This window comes from Hypanus sabinus, chromosome 7, assembly GCF_030144855.1.
Source record: "Hypanus sabinus isolate sHypSab1 chromosome 7, sHypSab1.hap1, whole genome shotgun sequence".
In the NCBI taxonomy this organism is placed as follows: domain Eukaryota; kingdom Metazoa; phylum Chordata; class Chondrichthyes; order Myliobatiformes; family Dasyatidae; genus Hypanus; species Hypanus sabinus.
The window spans coordinates 153,904,617-153,925,278 of NC_082712.1; the positions used below are offsets into that span (position 1 = coordinate 153,904,617).

Sequence of the window (20,662 nt, forward strand, 5' to 3'; positions counted from 1 at the left end):
TATTTTCAGATAAAGTAATAAACTGGATCATTCTGCTGACAGTTTCCAGTTAAATGCTGCAGTGGTGGATAAATGTTGAATCAGACACCCTAGCAACACACAGAACATGCTGAAGGAACTCAGCAGGCTGGGCAGCATCGATGGAAAAAAGTACGGCTGACATTTTCAGACACACTTATCACTTTTAACTTGTTTAAGTAATCTGCACTCAGAAACCTAATGCAGAGTGAACAAGTTGATGATTATTTGAAATTGTTAAGAGCAGTGAAGAAAATTCTTCCAAATTAAAGAATGAAATGAAAAATAAGTATACTTATTTCCAATTAGTGAGTGCATTTCATTAGTAATAGAATTTAATTCAAATGCTTAATTTAAAAGGTTTGAGATGGCATTGGTGAAGCTCGGCAAAAATTTGCTAGCAAAAACAAAATTACTAACTACTTTATTAGTCATTCTTTTTCTGGTAAAAGATCACTGCAATCAACAGCCTGTAACTTAACTTTCAGAGTTGAGATTTTGAACTGCCCGTTCGACCCGGCACTTATACAGTGTGAATTGAATTCTCAAAGGTGCAGGACAGTAACAGGATGGTGTGTTCAGACTTAATCAATGTAGTGGCCCAGGCCCATGAGCAGGGAATGAGCTAAAACTTGTCCATTGGACTTGAAAGCGATTCAATGAAGCAAACCATAGGCAAGGCCTGGGCCTATGTCCGACAGCAAGGAACGACCCCAGGTCTGATGAATTTAAGTGTTTGGCTAAATTAGAAAAGTTGGGTAATTAAGATGGTGGGGCCCAGGCCCAAGAGCATATTGAAGCAGTAAAGGCCCAGGTCTGAGAATGAGGAAAAACTGGAGGTTTTAACCATTTAAGTGCTGGGCCAAATTGAAAAGATCAGAGTGTTGAGCCAGAGGTGAGGGATGGACTGGTTGGCTCACTGCTCTATGAGGTTTACTCATCTCTGCACTGAATTGAGGATGGAGCCTGCAACTAAAAGGCTACTGGATTGGTTAGAGAGATGACCGGCTTTATGTCTGTGAACTCACTTTCATGAATTTCAGTTATGTGCTTGCTTTTGTTGTTTGCACAATTTGTTTTTTTTTTCTTCACCTTGGGTGTTAACTGGCCTTCCTTTTTTTAATGAGTTCCGTTGGGCTTCTTTGTTTTGTGGCTTCCTGTAAGGAGATAAGTCTCAAGATTGTATATGGTATACATACTTTGATAATAAATGTGCTTTGAACTTTGAAATTTAAACTTTAATAAACAGCATTACAGTAACTGAGGATGAACCCAAAATGCATTGTGTTACATTTTACTGTTGTGAAAGTACCATCGAAGCTCCAATTTGGCCTTTCTTAAGGTTCCAATTAGGTTCCAATTTTCATGTTCCTGATGTTCAAAAATGATTCTCAGACAAGGATTCTCATTTGCAGACTGGTCACATTTGTTATGGACAAAAACATGATAACAAGCTTGGCAAGTCAGTAAGATAAAGAACTTGACCATGTTCATTCAATTTAAAGCCAGTTTCTATGTTGAAATATTAAAATGAACACAGAAATATGACAATTATTACTTTAATTTCAGTGAATAAATAAAATTCTTGACAGTAAATTGGTGAATGGATTTCATAAACCAGGGAAAATTGGCTTCAGTAATAAAGTATATCATTTCTAATAACTGAAACACTTAATAACAATTTCAAAATGACATTTATTTCACTGTATACACATGATTCAGCTCTTTGCAACACTACATTGTTTTGTGAAATATACAGTCAATGTTCAATAACACACAGATAGAGAACCAAAGGATATAAAATATTTCTTGGATTGTAACATCCGGGAATTTGTTTCTTTCTATTAACGTCAAACATCCAGCAATTTAAAATTCAGCTGAATATTGTGGGTGTTTATGAGTATCATGATGTTTGCTAGAGCTGTTGGGAAGGTTTAAACAAATTTGACAGGAGTATGGGAACAGGGATGATAGAGCTGAGGATGGGCAAGTAGATAGAGTGTGCACTGAGACTGCGAGGAAGGGCGGGCAGATGATGGGACAAAATTGCAGTTAGTGGGTTATGTTGAAATGTAGTATGGGGACCAAATCAAAAAGGGTGATGAATACAGGACTGAAGGCTTCATATTTGAATGCCTGTCATATATTTAGTAAGATAGATTCTGCTTGGAATACAGTTAGAGATTGGCAAGTCTGATGCTGTGGGCATTACTGAGCCATGGCCAAAAGAACATTATAGTTGGGAGCCTAACGTCCAAGGACACACATTGTGTTGAAAGTTCAGGCAGGTAGGCAGTGAGAGTGGGGTGGCTCTATTGGTAAAAAATGAAACCAAATCATTAGAAAGAGGTGACAATGGATCGGAAGATGTAGAATCCTTGTTCAAAGTTCATAGATCAGAGCAAATTTATAATCAAATTATGCTTATGTCACCATTTACAACCCTGAGATTCATTTTCTTGAGCACATACTCAATAAATCCATAATAGAATAATAACTATAATAGCATCAATGAAAGACCACATGGACCAGTGAGCAAGTCAGAAAACTGTGCTAATACAAAAAGAAATAAATAATAATAATAGTAAATAAATAAACAATAAATATCAAAAGCAAAAGATGAAGAGCCCTTGAAAGTAAGTCCATAGGTTGTGGAAACATTTCAGTGATGGGGCAAGTGAAGTTATCCCCTTTAGTTCAAGAGGGTGATGGTGAGGGATGATAACTGTTCCTGGTGCTGTGAGTCCTGAAATTCCTGTACTTTCTTCCTAATGGAAGCAGCGACAAGAGAGTTTGACCTGGGTGGTGGGGGTCCTTGACGATGGATGGCATTTGCCTGCAACAAGGTTCTGTGTAGATGTGCTCAAAGGTGGGGAGGACTTTCCCTGTCATGGACTGGGCAGTATCCACTACTTTTTGTAGGAATGTCCATTCAAGGGCATTGGTTTTTCTATTGCAGGCTGTGATGCAGCCAGTCAATATACTCTCCACCTTACATCTATAGAGGTTTGTAGAAGTTCTAGATGTCATGCCAAATCATCCCAAACTCCAAAGGAATTAGAGGCACTGCTGTGCTTTCTTCATATTTGCGCTTAAGAGCTGAGTCCAGGACAAGTCCTCTGAAATAATAACACAGGAATTTAACGTTTTTGAACTTCTCCACCTCTGATCCTCCAAAGAGGACTGGCTCATGGACCTCTGGTTTCCTCCTCTTGAAGTCAATAAGCAGCTCCTTGGTCTTGTTGACATTCGGTAAGAGGTTGTTGTTGTGGCACCACTCAGTCAGATTTTCAGTCTCTCCTATAAGCTGATAAGACACCACATTTGATTTGGCCAATGACAGTGATGTCATCAGCAATGCGGATTGGAATGGTGCTGAGCCACACAGTCGCAAGCATAAAGCGAGGGGAGCAGGGGACTAGCACATGCCCTTATGGAGCACCAGTGCTGAGGTGGATTGTGGAGGAGATGTTGTTGTTAATCCAAGCTGACTAGGGTCTGCAGTGAGAAAATTGAGGATCCAATTGCACAAAGGAGTAGTGAATCTGAAGTCTTGAAGCACATTGAGTAGTTTTGAGAGGGTGATAGTATTGAATGCCAAGCTGTAGTCGATAAAGAGCATCCTGATATATGTACCCTTGCTGTCCAGATGTTCCAGGATTGAGTGAAGAGCCAATGAGATGGCATCTGCTGTGGACTTGTTGTTCTGATAGGCAAATTGTTTAACTCTTGACAGTTTCTTAACTCTACTTTTGTGGGTAGAGTTAAGAAATTGCAATTGTGTAAAAGACTCTTGAGGTCTCCAAACAGTAGCCAGGATGCAGGGTACAATGAGAGATAGAAAGGGCATGTAAAAAGGACAATCTAACAACAGTCATCGAGGATAACAATATGTGTATAGATAGGGGAAATCAGGTTGGTGGTGGATCCCAAGAGAGTGAATTTTTAGAGCAGCTTGTGGTTGAACCCATCAGGAGAAACTCAGTTCCGGACTGTGTGATGTGCAATGAACCAGATTTGATTAGCAAGCTTTGGGTAAGGGATCCATTGGGAAGCAGTGATCATAATATAATAGAATTCACCCTGCAGTTTGAGAGGGAGAAGATAAGCCCGAAAATGTCACCACTATAAAATATACAGTAGGAGCAGTATGAGGCTATTTGGCCCAAGCGTGTGTTCTGCCATTTCATCAGGGCTGATCCAATTTTTCTCTTAGCCCTAATCTCCTGCCCTCTTCCCATATCCTTTCATGCCCAGACCAATCAATAGTTCAATAAGTACATTTACAGAGAAATGTATACCATATACATCCTGAAATTCTTTTTCTTCACAAACATCCACAAAAACAGAGAAGTGCCCCAAAAAAAGAATGACAGTTGAATGTTAGAACCCTGAAGCCCCCCAAGCTCCCCCTCCCATGCACTAGCAGTAGCAAGGTAAAGACAACCCCCCCCACCCCATCAACAAAATAGCATCAGCGTCCTCCACTGAGCACTCAAGTGTGCAGCAAACCATCAATATCAACACAGAATTTGCAGTACCCCAAAGACTACTATTCACCCGGTATTGGACATACCACAGGCTCTCTCTCCCTAATATGGGGAAAAGAGGTGTCCCCATTTCACAGCGAGAGGGGAGACATAACATAACAAATTGCTGATTTATGGTGTTAAAAGTCTGCTGCGTCACTTTTTCCGAGCTCTGTTCCTCTGGGCACGCAGCCAGCATCAAGCCCACTGCTTCCAATCTTCCTTGTTCTCCTGCGGCGCATCAGTCAGCGGCACCAGCCTTGAATCAGCTTGCCTCAAGAGCCACAAAAATCCAACTCCCTGAAGGCGCACTAATCCTCCAGGCCGCGCCCTTGGGATATGGAAAAGCAGCCGGTCGTGAGGCCCTGAGAGCGGGTCCCATTCCCGCAATGAACAGAAGTCAGAGTGCAACTCCAGGTCAGGGTCTTCAAAAGAACCTTCAAAGGAATGTTACCCCCAGGTTCAGCTGGCGGCGTTAATCTTGGGGAAGGCAGTCTCTGGCCCCGCCAAACTCGTGGAATCTCATTTGTGTGGCCGCTGCGTGATGTATTACCCTGTTACAAATCAGTACCACGAAATAGCTGACAGTACACCATATGCAATTAAATGATTGAACTTTATAATTCTTAATTTGACCAGGGGTTAGTAAAGAAACAAAAAGAAAAAAGGCGCATTTTAATGAAAATAGTCTAACGTGCACGTTGGAGCTCATTGTTTTCCTGTCCATTAGTTCTCCATAGATTTTGTCTGGGCGTCATTGACTCCCAGCCCCATTCCAAGTCCACTCCATCCTGCAGTCCATGTCCTCTCCATTTTGGAATCTTCTTTCCCCATCTTCCACCAAATAGAAGACCTCAAACAACTCACTCTCAGGCAGACAAGAGAAAACACTCCCTTCATTGGACAGCCGAACATTCCAAAGCCCCTGTCATCTCTAGTCATAACCCAAATACTGCTGCTACAGAACAACCATTACATTAACAGTAAAACCTTTCCCAGGGTGTTACACTCTCCCCCCACCAAATTTAATCATGTCATCATGACTTGAGATAATTTGCCAACCCTTCCTGCAATACACAAAGTCCAACCCATGTGTAAAAGGGAGTGACATAGCTCCCAAAGTGGTAGGGGCCACACTCTGTTCCCCCGGTGCTACATAGGCCAGCCTTTCCAGTGGTGACCTACCTCCGTACCCCCTCATCTATCTCTTCATATTCCAACACTACTGGGGATGCTTCTGGTCTACCTGGTGAGGCCTCCCCACGGTCTATCCCTGCTTCATTCCTTGCAGGGTCCCGCTGCACCCCCAGGTGTCCACAGATAGCCCCCCCCCCCAATTACACCAGACTCAATGGGAGAAGGGTTGGGAATCTCATCTTAAGTCAGTGGGGAGTTAGCAAAAGGCAGCAAGTACCACCCCTCCATTTCCTCATCCTCCAAATCAGTATTCCAGTCAGGGGTGGGGGCTGATCTAATCTCTCCTGCTATTGGTCCTGCGGTCCCATGTCACCGCAGAGTCCTCTTACTAGGTATAGGCTCCAGGTCGGGCTCTGGGTCAACCTGCACCTCCTGTCCCAGAGGCAGAAGGTGGTTCTGATTGACAGGCCCATTCCCATCTTCTGGTTTGGGATGTTTGACATCTGACTCAACACTATATAGGGCATAACCACCCAGCAGTCAGCCAAATTATGCTTCTCAGGTAGCCCTAAATTCCTTATCAGGACTTGATCTCCCGGCATGAGTTGGGAGAACCTAACCTTTTGATCATTCCTCCAAATCCTCTCTCATGCTTCAGTAATTCCCTTTACTCCATTGTAATACTGATACATCTGACTTTAGCTTCTCCTGCTCAAATTTCTGGATGAATTTGATCATATTATGATCACTTTCCCCTAAGGGTTCTTTTGCCTTAAGCTGTCTAATCAATTCTGGTTCATTGCACAACACTCAATCCAAAGTAGCTGATTCTCTAGTGGGCTCAACCACAAGCTGCTGTAAAAATGCATCTTGTAGGCACATCAGAAACTTTCCCTACTGGGATCCAACACCAACCTAATTTTCCCAATCTACCTGCATATTGAAGTCCCCCATGACTATTGTAACATTGCCCTTTTGGCATGCATTTTCTATCTCCCGTTGAAATTTGTAAGTCACATCCTTACAACTCTTTGAGGGTCTGTATACAACTCCCACCAGGGTCTTTTTACCCTTGCAGTTCCTCAGCATATCCACAATTATGCAAAACCTTCCAGCCTTATGTCACCTCCTTCTAATGATTTGATTTCATTATTTACCACCCACTCTGCCTTCTTGCCTATCATTTCAATACAATGTACATCCTTGGACATTATGCTCCCAGGTATAGTCTTTCATGATACAGTGATGCAGTGTATAAAGTCAGATGTATCAGTATTATATAGGCATCCATTAGTCTCGTGAGACCATGGATTTACATCTTGGAAGGTTTCCAGGGCGCAGGCCTGGGCAGGGTTGTATGGGAGACCAGCAGTTGCCCAAGCTGCAAGCCTTCCCCTCTCCACGCCACCGATGTCGTCCAGGGACCCAAGCAGCTTGGCACCAGTGTTGCTGCAGAGCAATGTGTGGTTAAATGCCTTGCTCAAGGACACAACACATTGCCTCAGCTGCGGCTCAAACCAGTGACCTTCAGATCACTAGACCGATGCCTTATCCAGTAGGCATTACAGTGGAGTATTACAGTGTAACTCTGTGGTCAACAGCTTGCCCCAGCATTCCTAGTGGCCAGCACTACTTATTGTTCTCGTTTTAAAATGCATTCACAGGATTATGTTCAGATGTTCAAGTTTATTTATTGTTACATTTTAGCTTGGGTTACACAGTTGTTCACGTGTGTTTGTGGGTTACCCTGACTGTAACTAATGTGTATGATAATCACCTCCCCCATCTGTACCTGACTGAGTTGGCCCTCACCGAGTGATGGCGCTCTGTCTATTATTGTGCTTGTTGCAAGAAAAATGGCAGTTGAGATAAACAAGCTCTTCTCACCTATCATCATGGACCAAATGCTTACCACATAATTGTTTGTTGGTGCTGCTTTAGAATGGAATTAATTTATTGAAAGAAGTTCAGATGGTTTTTTGGTAATGTTTCTCAGTGTTGATTCATTGTTTCCACTGTGTAAAGCCTGTCAGAACCATCAGACCTTAAAGTTCTTGCAGTTGTGAATAGTGAGATGTTCTGCTGTCCCTCTCCACTGCATATAAAATTTTACAAGACTGTCTATCATAAAAGTCAACAGATTAGTGGAGAGCAGGGTTGGAGACGTTGGTTGGTGCTAAGGTGAGAGAATTCCTTGCTTCCCTGGGATATTCCAACTTTCCTGGCTGTGAAGTACCTCAGTGAGTATTATCCTAATGAACTGCTGGACATCTCAAAATTCCCCCTGGATTATGCAACTGATCCCAGAAGGAATTGGTGTTAAGAGTGACTCCACAGAGCCGAAGTCCCAATGAGATTATTTCCTTTGTTATTTTAGGTCTTCCACCATGGAAAGTTGGAATATCAGGGCCAATATCATTAGATTCAACCCCTTCCCCCTACCATCCCATTGCCACTGGCAACTTGGCCTGGTATCTTACTGAGAAGAAATCTGTGATCTCCAATAAACAGAGATGGGTCTTTTCCTTTGACCTTCATTGAGTCAGAGCAATAGTATTGCTGCTTGTGTCTACAGTATGTGCTAAATTATGAATGACCATTTTTCCTTGAAGGTAGGATATAGGGTTTGATAAGGTTGATATGTTGTTCATGTGACAAACTACTTTCTGGTCTGCAGTGATATTTATAGGAGTTGGAGAGATTTATTCTGTGACATGCTGTTGAGAAAAAGTATACTTACTTTGTTCTTTTTGTCCTAGGTATAAATTCGTATATTTTGCAATGGACAATGTTAAAAGTTAAGAGCACAATGTTGAAAAGGTCTCCCTGAGAAACTATTCTTTGGTTTCTTCTTCAGGTAATTATTGACCAGATGAGTCCATTCAACAATTTCTCATTTCACTCTGGGTCTGCTCAGCTCCAAGCTCAATGTTCAGACAACATTTCAATGTTGATTTTAAAATAAAAGATTCAACAGTGTCCATCTCTCTCCTTCCATCTGGTCCTACTGTATTTATCCATCTGAAGCCTCACTCTGCAGCCTGCAACAAACATTCTGTAGCTCCCGAAGTACCACAGGTCTGACATTAAATTCTATAGATACCATCTGATCAAATCATGGATTCTGAACTGCATAGATAATCGCTCTCATTAAGTAATGGTGTCTTTAAAATCCTTCACCCATTGCTTACAGCTTTCCTTGACCTTCCTTGATAATTTGTTTTCACTCTCATTTCCATAGGAGTACAATGAAGATTAATGTGAAAGAACATACAAAAGATTAATGGAGATTTACAAGAACGTCACTTAGACTTGAGAGTCAGGATTATAGAGGGAGGTTTGGTAGCTATAACTTTATTACCTGGAGTGAAGAAGGCTGAGGGGTGACCTTATAGATGTGTATAAAATCATGAAAGGTATCAATAGTGTGAATTGCCACAGTCTTTTTCCTAGTATTGGGAAATCAAAAACTAGAGGGCATGGGTTTAAGGAGAGAGGGGAAAGATTTAAAAGGGACCGGAGGACAATCTTCTTCATGCAGAGATGGTGTGTATAAGAAGTGAGCTGCAAGAGGAAGTAGTTGAAATGGGTACAATAAGAATTTTTAAAAGACACTTAGACTGGTACATGGACAGGTAGCTAAGGCATTTGGACATGTTGAAATGATGGGACAGTTAAGTTCCTTGTTCTACACAAACACAAGAGATTACAGATGCTGCAACACGTAATTGGTTGGGTTGTGTTTTGTTCCTTTATCTCTGTAATGTCTTGCTAATGCTGTAAAGTCTGGGTGATGTAAAAGGCTGACTGACTAAGATGTGCTGAGCAGGCTGAAAGCACCAGCATCCAGTCCTTGAAGAAGCAAATTACCTTAAACTGGAGAATTCAACATTGAATCTTGCAAGCTGTGAGGTGCCCAGACAAAAATAAGTTTTAGAACATAGAACATTATAGCACAGCACAGGCTCTCTGGCTCCTGATGTTGTGTTGGCCTTTCAGCCTACTGTATGATCAATCTAACCCTTCCCTCATTCCTAGACCTCCATTGATCTATCATCCATGTGCCTTTCTAAGAGTTTCTTAAATTTTCCTAATGTATCTACATCTGGCACCAGCCCTGGCAGGGCATTCCACATGCACACACTTTCTGTTTGAAGAACTTAGCTCTGACAAACCCCCCTATACTTTCCTCCAATCATCATAAAATTATTCCCCCTTGTTTTAGCTATTTTTGTTCTGGGAAAATAGAAACATAGAAACATAGAAAACCTACAGCACAATACATGCCCTTCGGCCCACAAAGTTGTGCCAAACATATCCCTACCTTAGAAATTACTAGGCTTACCCATAGCCCTCTATTTTTCTAAGCTCCATGTACTATCCAAAAGTCTCTTAAAAGACCCTATCGTATCCGCCTCTACCACAGTTGCCAACAGCCCATTCCACGCACTCACCACTCTCTGAGTAAAAAAACTTACCCCTGACATCTCCTCTGTACCTACTCCTCAGCACCTTAACCCTGTGTCCCCTTGTGGCAGCCATTTCAGCCCTGGGAAAAAGCCTCGGACTATCCACACGATCAATGCCTCTCATCATCTTGTACACCTCTGTCAGGTCACCTCTCATCCTCCGTCTCTCCAAGGAGAAGAGGCCAAGTTCACTCAACCTGTTTTCATAAGGCATGCTCCCCAATCCAGGCAACATCCTTGTAAATCTCATCTGCACCCTTTCTATGGCTTCCACATCCTTCCTGTAGTGAGGCGACCAGAACCGAGCACAGTTCTCCAAGTGGGGTCTGACCAGGGTCCTATATAGCTGCAACATTACCTCTCGGCTCCTAAATTCAGTTCCATGATTAATGAAGGCCAATACACCAAACGCATCTTTACCACAGAGTCAACCTGCGCAGCTGCTTTGAGTGTTCTATGGACCTGGACCCCAAGATCCCTCTGATCCTCCACACTGCCAAGAGACTTACCAATAATACTATATTCTGCCATCATATTTGACCTACCAAAATGAACCACCTCACAGTTATCTGGGTTGAACTCCATCTGCCACTTCTCAGCCCAATTTTGCAACCTATCAATGTCCCGCTGTAACCTTTGACAGCCTTCCACACTATCCATAAAACCTCCGACCTTTGTGTCATCAGTAAACTTACTAACCCATCCCTCCACTTCCTCATTCAGATCATTTATAAAAATCACAAAGAGTAAGGGTCCCAGAATAGATCCCTGAGTCACACCACTGGTCACCAACCTCCATGCAGAATATGACCTGTCTACAACCACTCTTTGCCTTCTGTGGGCAAGCCAGTTCTGGATCCACAGAGCAATGTTCCCTTGGATCCCATGCCTCCTTACTTTCTCAATAAGCCTTGCATGGGGTACCTTATCAAATGCCTTGCTGAAATCCATATACACTACATCTACTGCTCTTCCTTCATCAATGTATTAAAATGTCTCTGATTATCCAGTCTATCTATGCCTCTTATTATCTTGGAGGATGCAAGATCATAACAAGGCAGGTTGTGAGGTCAAGAGTCCATCCAGTCATTGTAGGGAACTCAATTGTCTTATAAAAGCAGGATTGAAGCTGCAACTTAAGCCTGGTGGTAAGTGCTTTCAGGCCCGAAAGGAAGGCAGAGAAGAGAGAATGTCCAGGGTTTTTTGGTTATTTCCGGCTGCTTTGCTGAGGCAATGACAAGTGTAGACCAAGTCCATGGAGGAGAGGCTGGTTTCCATGAGGTAGTGAGCTGTGTCCACAATTCTGCATTTTCTTGCAGTCATGTGCAGAGCAGTTGCCAAACTGTGACGCATCAGATAGGATCACTTCTATGGTGCACCGATAGAATTGCTGGGGGTCAGAAAGAACATGTCAAATTTATTTAAAATACTGAGCGTGTACAGGTGCTGGTATGCCTTAGCTGTGACATCAACATGGTTGGATTAGGACAGGCTTTTGGTGATGTTCATTCCTGAGAAATTGAAGCTCTCAACACTCTTGACCTCAGCACTGTTGATGGGCTGTAAACAGGGACATGCGCACTGAGCCCCTTCCTGAAGTCAATAACAAGTTTGCTTCTTTGCTGAAATTGAGGGAAAGGTTGTGGACACGTTACTAAGCTCTCTATCTCATTCTTCTATTCTGACCGATCATTATTTGAGATATGGCTTGCTGGAGTGGTATCATCTGTAAATAGTGTAGGCAGAAATAGTGGAATAGTTAAGGCAGTGAATGTCCCGCTGACATCTAGCAATGAATAAATCGAAAGAACGCAAGAGGTCAGAGAAAGGGACCCAGGTGGATTGGGAACTTTGATTTTCATTTTTAAATATTTTGTATTACTGTATGGTATCTCACATCACAAAGATTGTAATAGTTGTCATACCTATTATAGGGCTTCAATTAAAGCAACTTTTACATTATTACAAATCACACTACTCTATCTAATCGTCATTCTGCAGTTGTAGCTTGTTTGTTTCATTTCTCAGTCTGTTTTAAATATAATGATTATTTTGAGAACTGTGGAAGCTGGCAAAGAGGCGTGAGTGTAATAGTTGTCTATCTTAAGAAAAATTAGAGTTTAATATTACATTTACTTACCAGTATTTATCTAGGTTTAAGGTCTAGTTCTGTTCCAAATTGTAATCAAATTACTTATTTACAATTTTCTATAGATTCAAAGAGCCATTTGGTTTCAAGCCATTCTGGAGGCAAGCAACCATCGCCAATATTCAAAACCTCTTTGTTAGTCCAGTAACATCACGTTGTTTGGATGATCCTAGGCCAGATGTTCCTTAGTCTTCTAAACTAATATAACTAGATAACATTCAAAATATAATATCATCTCTATTTTCCTTGTCCGAAGAAGCCAAGAATTCCATTATTTGATTCATGAAAGGACATATTTATATAAAATACTGGTAAGAGAATGTTTTGTGCCTGTCAGAAATCAATTGTTCATTTTTGTTATGCCAGTGACTATACTATTAATTATGTCTGATATTGCCAACCATGTGTTCCCAGTCCCCTATATCACAACACATGCATTATCTTACTCTTCATGTGTTATTGGTGTTGACGGCACTCTAGAGCTTGACAGGAAATGGGTAAGAAATAGAGTGCCATTGTGTTAATGGACAATAAGTGCTTTAGATTTTGACCTAAAATAAGCTGTACCTCGTGCAGGTAAATCTCAGATGAAAAGAAAGAAATGGTGCTTAATGTATGGTGTACGGTTGTCATAAATATAAACAGGCAGACAGATAATAAATTATTTATATTGTACTTTTACCCTGAAGAATGTGAGTATTCACAACACAGATTAGAAAGGAAAAGAAAACAAATACAATGGATGAGCTGTCTCAGGTCATAAAGAAAGAAAGAACAACTTGGGTGCCATTAACTTCGGCAGTTCTATTTTTTATTTAGAGAATATATTTATCAAAGTGCATGCTTCAAAAAAGTCTGAGTTTGAGTACTTTACTTTCTAAATGAGAGTTCCAAGTATTCATAGGCAGATATTTCAGACTCTGATCCATGTTTTCATTTGTAAGTCTTTTTATTCTTTTCTCTTCCACCACTGTTCAAATTTAACTTGTTCTAATGTGCAATGTAAGCTGATAAGATCTACTTTATGTGGGCTCCAGAAATTAGATCATAAGACCATTCGGCCCATCATGCCTGCTCTACCATTTGATCATGGCTGATCTATTTTCCTCTCAACCCCATTCTCCTGCCTTCTCCTCATAACCTTTCACACCTTGATTTATCAAAAATCTGCCAACCTCCACCTTAAATATAGTTAATGACTTGGCTTACACAGCCACCTATAGCAACAGATTCCGGAGATTCATCACCCTCTAGCTAAATCTCCTCATCCTCACCTCCCATCTAAATGGACATCCCTTCATCTGAGGTTGTGGCACATGAAGAACCAGCCTCTGTTTTGTGGCACAGTACCGTGGCAGTCAGTACAATACTATACCGTGCCAGTGATTGGAGGATTGGGGTAAAATTCCCACCACTGTCTGTAAGGAAACCACGTGTTCCTCCACTGCCAGTGTGAGTTTCCTCTGCAGGTTCTGGTTTCCTCACATTTTCTAAAAAAGCCGTACAGGTTAGGGTTAGTAAGTTGTGGGCACGCTATGTTTGTGCGAGAAGCACAGCAATGCTTGTAGGCTGCTCCAGGTACATCCTTGGACTGTGTTAGGTGTTGACATAATGATGCATTTCACTGTGTGTTTCAATGTTTTGATGTACGTATCACAAATTAAGCTAACCTTTCTCTTTATTTTGATGAGTGGTCAGAGCAGGGAAACCCTCTTCATTTCCTACCTGTTGAGGTAAATTCAATGAAGCATTTCAGAAAAAAAGGCAGACTATTTTTGATGGTGCTGGGCAGTCAACATCTGCCCTCGAGGTTAGGTTGAACTTGCTCGCTTTCCTTTCTGAGCCAAAACAGGAGCTCAAACCAGTAATGAATTCTAATCTTGTTGAAACCTGCTCATCTGAACCATGACTGTTTTGGACTTCGTATGATAATGTCTGAAAAAGTGCGACAGAGTTTATTCTACAAACAACTGAAAAGAATTGTGAAAATTCACATCACTGAATCAAATGTTTTTGAGCCTTTTGGCATCAGTTTGACTGTAAAGCAAGCTACCCAAGACTGCCTAGATGCATACTAATCTGTTTTCTAACACAGAATATTTTATCACTTTTGCACTTCAGTACCTTTATTTCTTAGTGGGGTACAGTACAACAATTGTTCTTTTGATCTACTTATATTTTATTCCCAAGATGTGGACATTACTTGCAAGGCTTGAATTTATTGCCCAAACCTTATTTGATCTCGAAGCGAACACAGTAAAACTCCAAACTGGCAGATTTTCCAAGCTAATGATATCCCAACATACTTAGAATTCAAAATTTTTAGATTTTACCCAGTATTGTAATAAATGTTTCCCTGAGCCCCTAGAATTTTAATGAGGGCAGGACTAGGACCCCAATGATTTGAGAGGGAGCACCGGGAATCTTGGGAGTGCAGGGAGTCCAGTGTGTTAATGGAAATTTGGGAACCGAGGCCCTTGTGAGTTAAAAAGAATTGTGGTAACCAGGGCCCTGGTGAGTTGAAAGAGAGCTTGACAAACATCAGATTGTAAACCAAATACTGAATCACTGGGACTTCTGAATCAGTGGGTGACAGTATTGAAGCCTTTTTGTAGTTTGTTGGATCATTTCAGAAGGCTGTTAGAACATACAGCATTGCAACACAGTACAGGCCCTTCAGCCTATGATGTTGTGCCTATCCAAGATCAGTGTAACCCTTCCATCCCACATAGCCATTCATTTTTCTTCCATTCGTGTACCTATCGAAGAGTTTCCTAAATGTCCCTAATGGATCTGCTTCTACCTCCACCCCTGGCTTTGGTCACGAGGAGAAAATTCTGGAAAGCAGATCCTAGATTGCGATTGCTAAGTGCAGCTAAAAGTTGACAGGCACATGACACAACTAATTGTAACTTAAAACTGTGAACTAAGCTCGCTAAGCATATACTGTGTATATCCAAACCAGTCAAGGTTTCAAGCAACATGAAATTAGCACTGGAGCAATAAATAAGTTTTTATTCATTTTACAGGATGTCAGCATTGCCGTTAAGTGTTTATCTCCCAACCCTGACCACCAGAAGGTGACGGTCAGCTGCTGCCGTTCTCCTGACAGAGATACATTCACGGTACTGACGGTTCAGGATGAGAATGATGAACCAACAATGATCATATTCTGAAGTCAAGGCGGTCCATAACATCACAAAGTATTCATGAGTCTGAGGTCCCGTCTAAGTCAGACCAGGTTAGGATGGCAGATTGTCTTTCTGGTTGCTTTGCTATGACTAGAAATTATGCAAGATTTTTTTTTTTAATTTGACTTATTTAAAAGCTGGCATTTAAATTTCCCAATAGCCTTGGTGGGATTTGAACTCATGTCTACCAACTTCAAAGAGAAATTTAAGTATAATAAATGTAGCCCTTGTCAGCAATGATCACATCGTGTAATGAATAAGAAGTCAGCGGAGAACCCCTAACCAAAGGCACTGGCCTGACTACATGATAAATATACAGTTATGTGCAGCTCACTGAATTTCTTTAAGAGCTCTTCTGTATTCTCTACCTTAGATCCAAATCTGTCCAAATTGAACCATGATTTCTAACCTTATTTTTCTTTTGCTAGTCTCAGTAGGTATATCCTTTGGCTGTCATCAAAGAACAGAGAAGAGGAAGATGGTGAGGATGTAAAATATCACATACTAGACTTTGCATCAGATTTTCAACAGTTATTCAATACAAGTTGGAACTCGTGGTAAGGAATCCACTAGTTCTATTGCTTTTTTATGAGAAGAAATCTTTACAATTTCTCTTACATGATAGATACTAATACAACATTGAAGGTGTTCAATCATTTTCAGGGTCAAGATTCCCAGGCTCCAGCCTGGTTGGTACAAGATGTAGATTGATTGAAGATTAAGTGTGTTTGTAGGGGATTGGAGATGGGCGAGTGGGAGGTGGTAATTGTTTAGCATTCTGAGAGACAATAATGAGTGGAGGGAGGCTTCTTGTGATGGACTCCTAAATGAACCTTGCTTGTAAATGTTGCTGGTTCTATTCAGAAAAGTTGGTATTTGTCTATTTTAAATATTCAAAGATTCAAAGTACATTTATTATTAAAGTATCTATGCAGTGCACAACCCCGAGATTTGTCTTACTCAGAGACAGCCATAAAACAAAGAAAACCATGGAACCCATTCAAAGAAAACCATCAAAGCCCCTCCCCCAATGCACAATAAAAACAAATTGCACAAACAGCAACAAAAAATACCAGCGAAAAATACAGAATATAAAGCACCAAATCTAAAGGGTCCAGGCATATTCAATTCAGCCCAGTGTCAGTTATCTTCAGGCTGCCTCGATTCAAAATAACAACTGAAAAGGAGCAACCAGAAACCAGAAAAGCATCATAACATGAACTACAGAGTCCAATCCACAAACTGCACCAATTAAACCTTACCTGAGACCCAGGACACCAGCACAATCCTCTGGCAGTAACAAGCAAGAGGGAGAGAGAGGCCATTTGTACACAGGGACAGTAGTGAGTGAGCGGAGGTTAGACAGTGCTGAACACCCACTCATCTTCCGCACTCACCTCGATGATTTCAATCTCCCTTGGCACTGTAATCGGCGAGATAGGTGAGAAATGGAGTCGATCATAGACTCACACACCATCTCCAGGCTTCTTGGCCTTGAGTTTGCATACTTCACTCAAAGCCTCACTGTACACCGTCGAAGACAACAAAACAGCAGACCACTCAAACGGCCCGAAAGCACACCACCAAAATGTAGATCACAGGCTCCGGTGGTAGCAGAACCATATTTGAACGTAAAAGAAGTTGTAGAAGAACTGAAAGAAGTTGTTTCATGAACTGTCTGGAGGAGGTTGCCCTTGGTCGTATTGTTCACTGGCGTCATCTTCTTCCAGAAGCAAGTTTGAGACTTTCTCATAAGTGTTGTCAAAAGTTTTGAACATGCTGATGATTTATAACTCACCATGAATCAAGAAACAAATATCAATCTTGCTGGGAATCGCCAGCAGTTACATTGACAAACTGCCTGATGGATCTTCCAGATTCAGATTCAGTTATTTATCCGATGGATCGAAACATAACAGTTAACAATCGACACAGCCCAAGGATGCACTGGAGCAACCCACAAGAGTCACGCACATTCAGACACCAACATAAGTTCACCACTTTCACCAGTATAACACAAGCAACAACAGCAAAGCATCCCACTCACACATAAAGGCAGGCCCCCATCTCCATGACAGACACCTCCTGGCCTCCAACCTGCAGTCCTTTCCCACAGACTCTTTAGCTAGGAGTCTGCATTGGATTCCACTGGGATTGTAGTACTACAGTATGGAAAGAGTTTTTGGTTACATAGTGCTCTTCATTAAGTAGGTACTTTGGTGTTTAGGGAATAGCATTCGGAGAGGGATTTTGAATTTCTTACTGCTTATTTATTAAAATAGATATTGAGGTGTTCAGGGAGTAGTAATGGACAATTGAGTTTGAGTTAGTTAAATGTCTTTCATTAAATACAGTACTGTGTAAAAATCTTAGGTGCATATGTATAACTAGGATGCCTAAGACTTTTGCACAGATTTGTAGTGATTTTATGTATTGCATTGTACTGCTGTCATGAAAAAAAAATTTCATGACGTGAGTTAATGATAAACTTGATTCTGATATGGATCTCTATTGTGTACTGAGAGTGGGAAGGGGGAAGGGAGAGGGGAGTCGTGGTTGGGAAAAGGGGAAGGGTGAGGAGAGGGAACAAAAACCACCAGAGCGACATTCTGTAATGATCTATTAAAAAACTGTTTGAAATCAGCTAATCTTGCCTGGTTTCTCAGGGCTGAGTGTGTCTGCACCCATACCACTCCCTGCTCCTGGCACTCCTCTGCCATTTAGCCCACACCCCCTCCAATGGTGCCCCTCTTTTACCATTCCCAACATTCTTTGCTCCGGCAAGATTTACAGGCTCACTCTCTGTTCCACATGCACAAATACAGTATTATGCAAGTCTTAGACACAGTAGCTAAGCTATGTGCCTAAGATCTTTCCACAGTACTGAAGGTGCCAGCATGTTTTTAACTTACACGAATTGAAAAATCTTTACAATGTTTATGTTTTTAATTAAAGAAATACTCTATACTTTAATAGATTTTTAATTATCTCAGAAAATCAGACGTATTGAAAGACATTTAATAAGTCTTACAACTTTCAAAGACAACAAGAGAGAAAGTGGGATTTCTGGTCCAGGTATTACAGTGTGGGGAAATGATGGGCAGTGAGCCATTACCAACATGAGCTAGCCCATTATATCTAAGTCCTTGGTTTCAAGGATAAAAGGATGAATTACCTGTGCAGTTACATACCAGTGATTAGGTCTACATGAAGCAAACAAGATCCTCGGTGTCTGACACTCAGTTGTAAATGATTTTAGCTACCATAAACATAATAAAATAAGATCGGAGGAAGGCCAAGTGGCCCCTTGAGGCTAAACTAACAATCAATAAGATTAAAGCTCCTGTGAGCTTAGACTCAGATCCATTTTCCTACCTGCTCCCCATAACCTGTGCCTCACTGACCAACAAAATCTATCTCAACATTGAATATATTCTATGATTGAGTCTCTCTTCTGGTCAAAATGGCGCCAAGCTGTGATATCTGTCAAGGTTGTAGCTCAGACTTAGATGTTTTTACGTTAGTAGGGATTGTTTTGATGATGGCATCATCATCATCTACATCGTTGAGACAGATGACAATCAACAATGGATTCAACACCGATCCCTGCGGCACAGCACATCTCAGGCCACCAGTCCTCCAGGCAGAGAGGCAACCACCCACTTTGCTTTCTTTTGTGACCACCTGTAAGGAGATGAATCTCGAGCTTGTGTATAGTATACATACTTCGACAATAAGTATGAACTTTGAACTTTGATCTACTACCACTCTCCGGCTTCTGCTGCAAAGCCAAAGCTAAATCCAATTTACTCCTTCATCCCGAATGCCAAATAACTGAACCTTCTTGACCAACTTCCCCTGTGGGACCTTGTCAAAGGCCTTGCTGAAGTCTATCCACTGCCTTCCCATAATCAACTTCCCTGGTAACTCCTTGAAAAACTCTGTAAGATTGGTAAGGCACAACTTATGAAGCACAAAACCACGTTGACTATCCCTAATCAGCCCCTGACTATCCATGGACTTACATATCCAGCCCTTAGAATATCTTCCAATAACGTATCCACATCAGGCTTGCAAGCCTATAATTTCCTGGCTTATTCTTAGAGCCTTTCTTGAACAACAGAAAAACCTTAGCTATCCTTCAGTCCTCTGACACCCCACCCATAGCTATTGACTTTTTCAATATATCGGCTCGGGCCCCTGCAATTTCTGCACCAAGCTCACACAAGATCCAGGGGGATGCCCTGTCAAGCCCTGGGAACATATCCACCCTTAATTGCACCTCTGCTCCTGTAAACCAGATACAGCACATGGCCCCACTACTGTTTTGCATCAGTTCTGTAGACTCTGTATCCATTTCCCAAGGAAATGCAAGTGCAAAATATCTATTTAAGATTTCCCCCATCTCTTTTGGCTCCATGAATAGATGACCATACTGATCTTCAAGCAGACCAATTAAGTCCCTTGCTACCCTTTCTCTCTCAATATATCTGAAGAAACCTTTAGGCTTCTCCTTCACGCTATCTGCCAGAGCAATTTCAAGCTTTCTTTTAGCCCAACTGATTTCCATTTTAAATGTTCTTTGCATTTCTTAAGCTTGTCAATACCTTCTACGTGCCTCCTTTTTAATGAGAACTTCAATATCCCATGAAAACAAATGGTCTCTAAATCTGTTAGTCTTGCCTTTTATTCTGACAGGAACATGCAAACATTGTACTCTCAATATTTCACTTTTGAAAGCTTTCCACTTACCAACATTCCTTTGTCAGAAAACAACCTGTCCCAATCTACGCCTGCCAGATCCTTTCTAACGCCATTAAAATTGGCCTTCGTCCAATTTAGAATCTCAGTTCAAGGACCAGTCCTATCCTTCTCCACAATTGTCTTGAAACTCATGGAACTATGATCACCAGAGATGAAGTGTTTCCCTACACACACTTCTGTCACCTCTACTGTCTTGTTCCCTAATAGCAGATCCAATATCACACTCTCTCTAGTTGGGACCTCTACATAATGATTAAGTAAACTTCCCTGAGAACATTTGACGAACTCTATTAAATAAAAAACAGAGAAAACTGAAAAATATTCAATACGCCAGGCAGCATGTGCTAAGACAGTTTCTCCTTTCATGGATGCTGCCTGTCTTGCCAAGTTCTTTTTCATATCTTC

At 41.4% G+C, this 20,662-nt stretch overlaps 1 long non-coding RNA gene across 1 annotated transcript; it reads left to right on the plus strand.

Annotated features, from left to right (window-relative positions):
* The first annotated feature begins 589 nt into the window (after window positions 1-589).
* On the plus strand, window positions 590-12,505 carry LOC132396427 (uncharacterized). The gene is made up of 3 exons (XR_009512980.1): window positions 590-735; window positions 8,444-8,541; window positions 12,368-12,505. It is a non-coding gene; the product is annotated as an uncharacterized LOC132396427 (long non-coding RNA).
* Window positions 12,506-20,662: the final 8,157 nt, after the last annotated feature.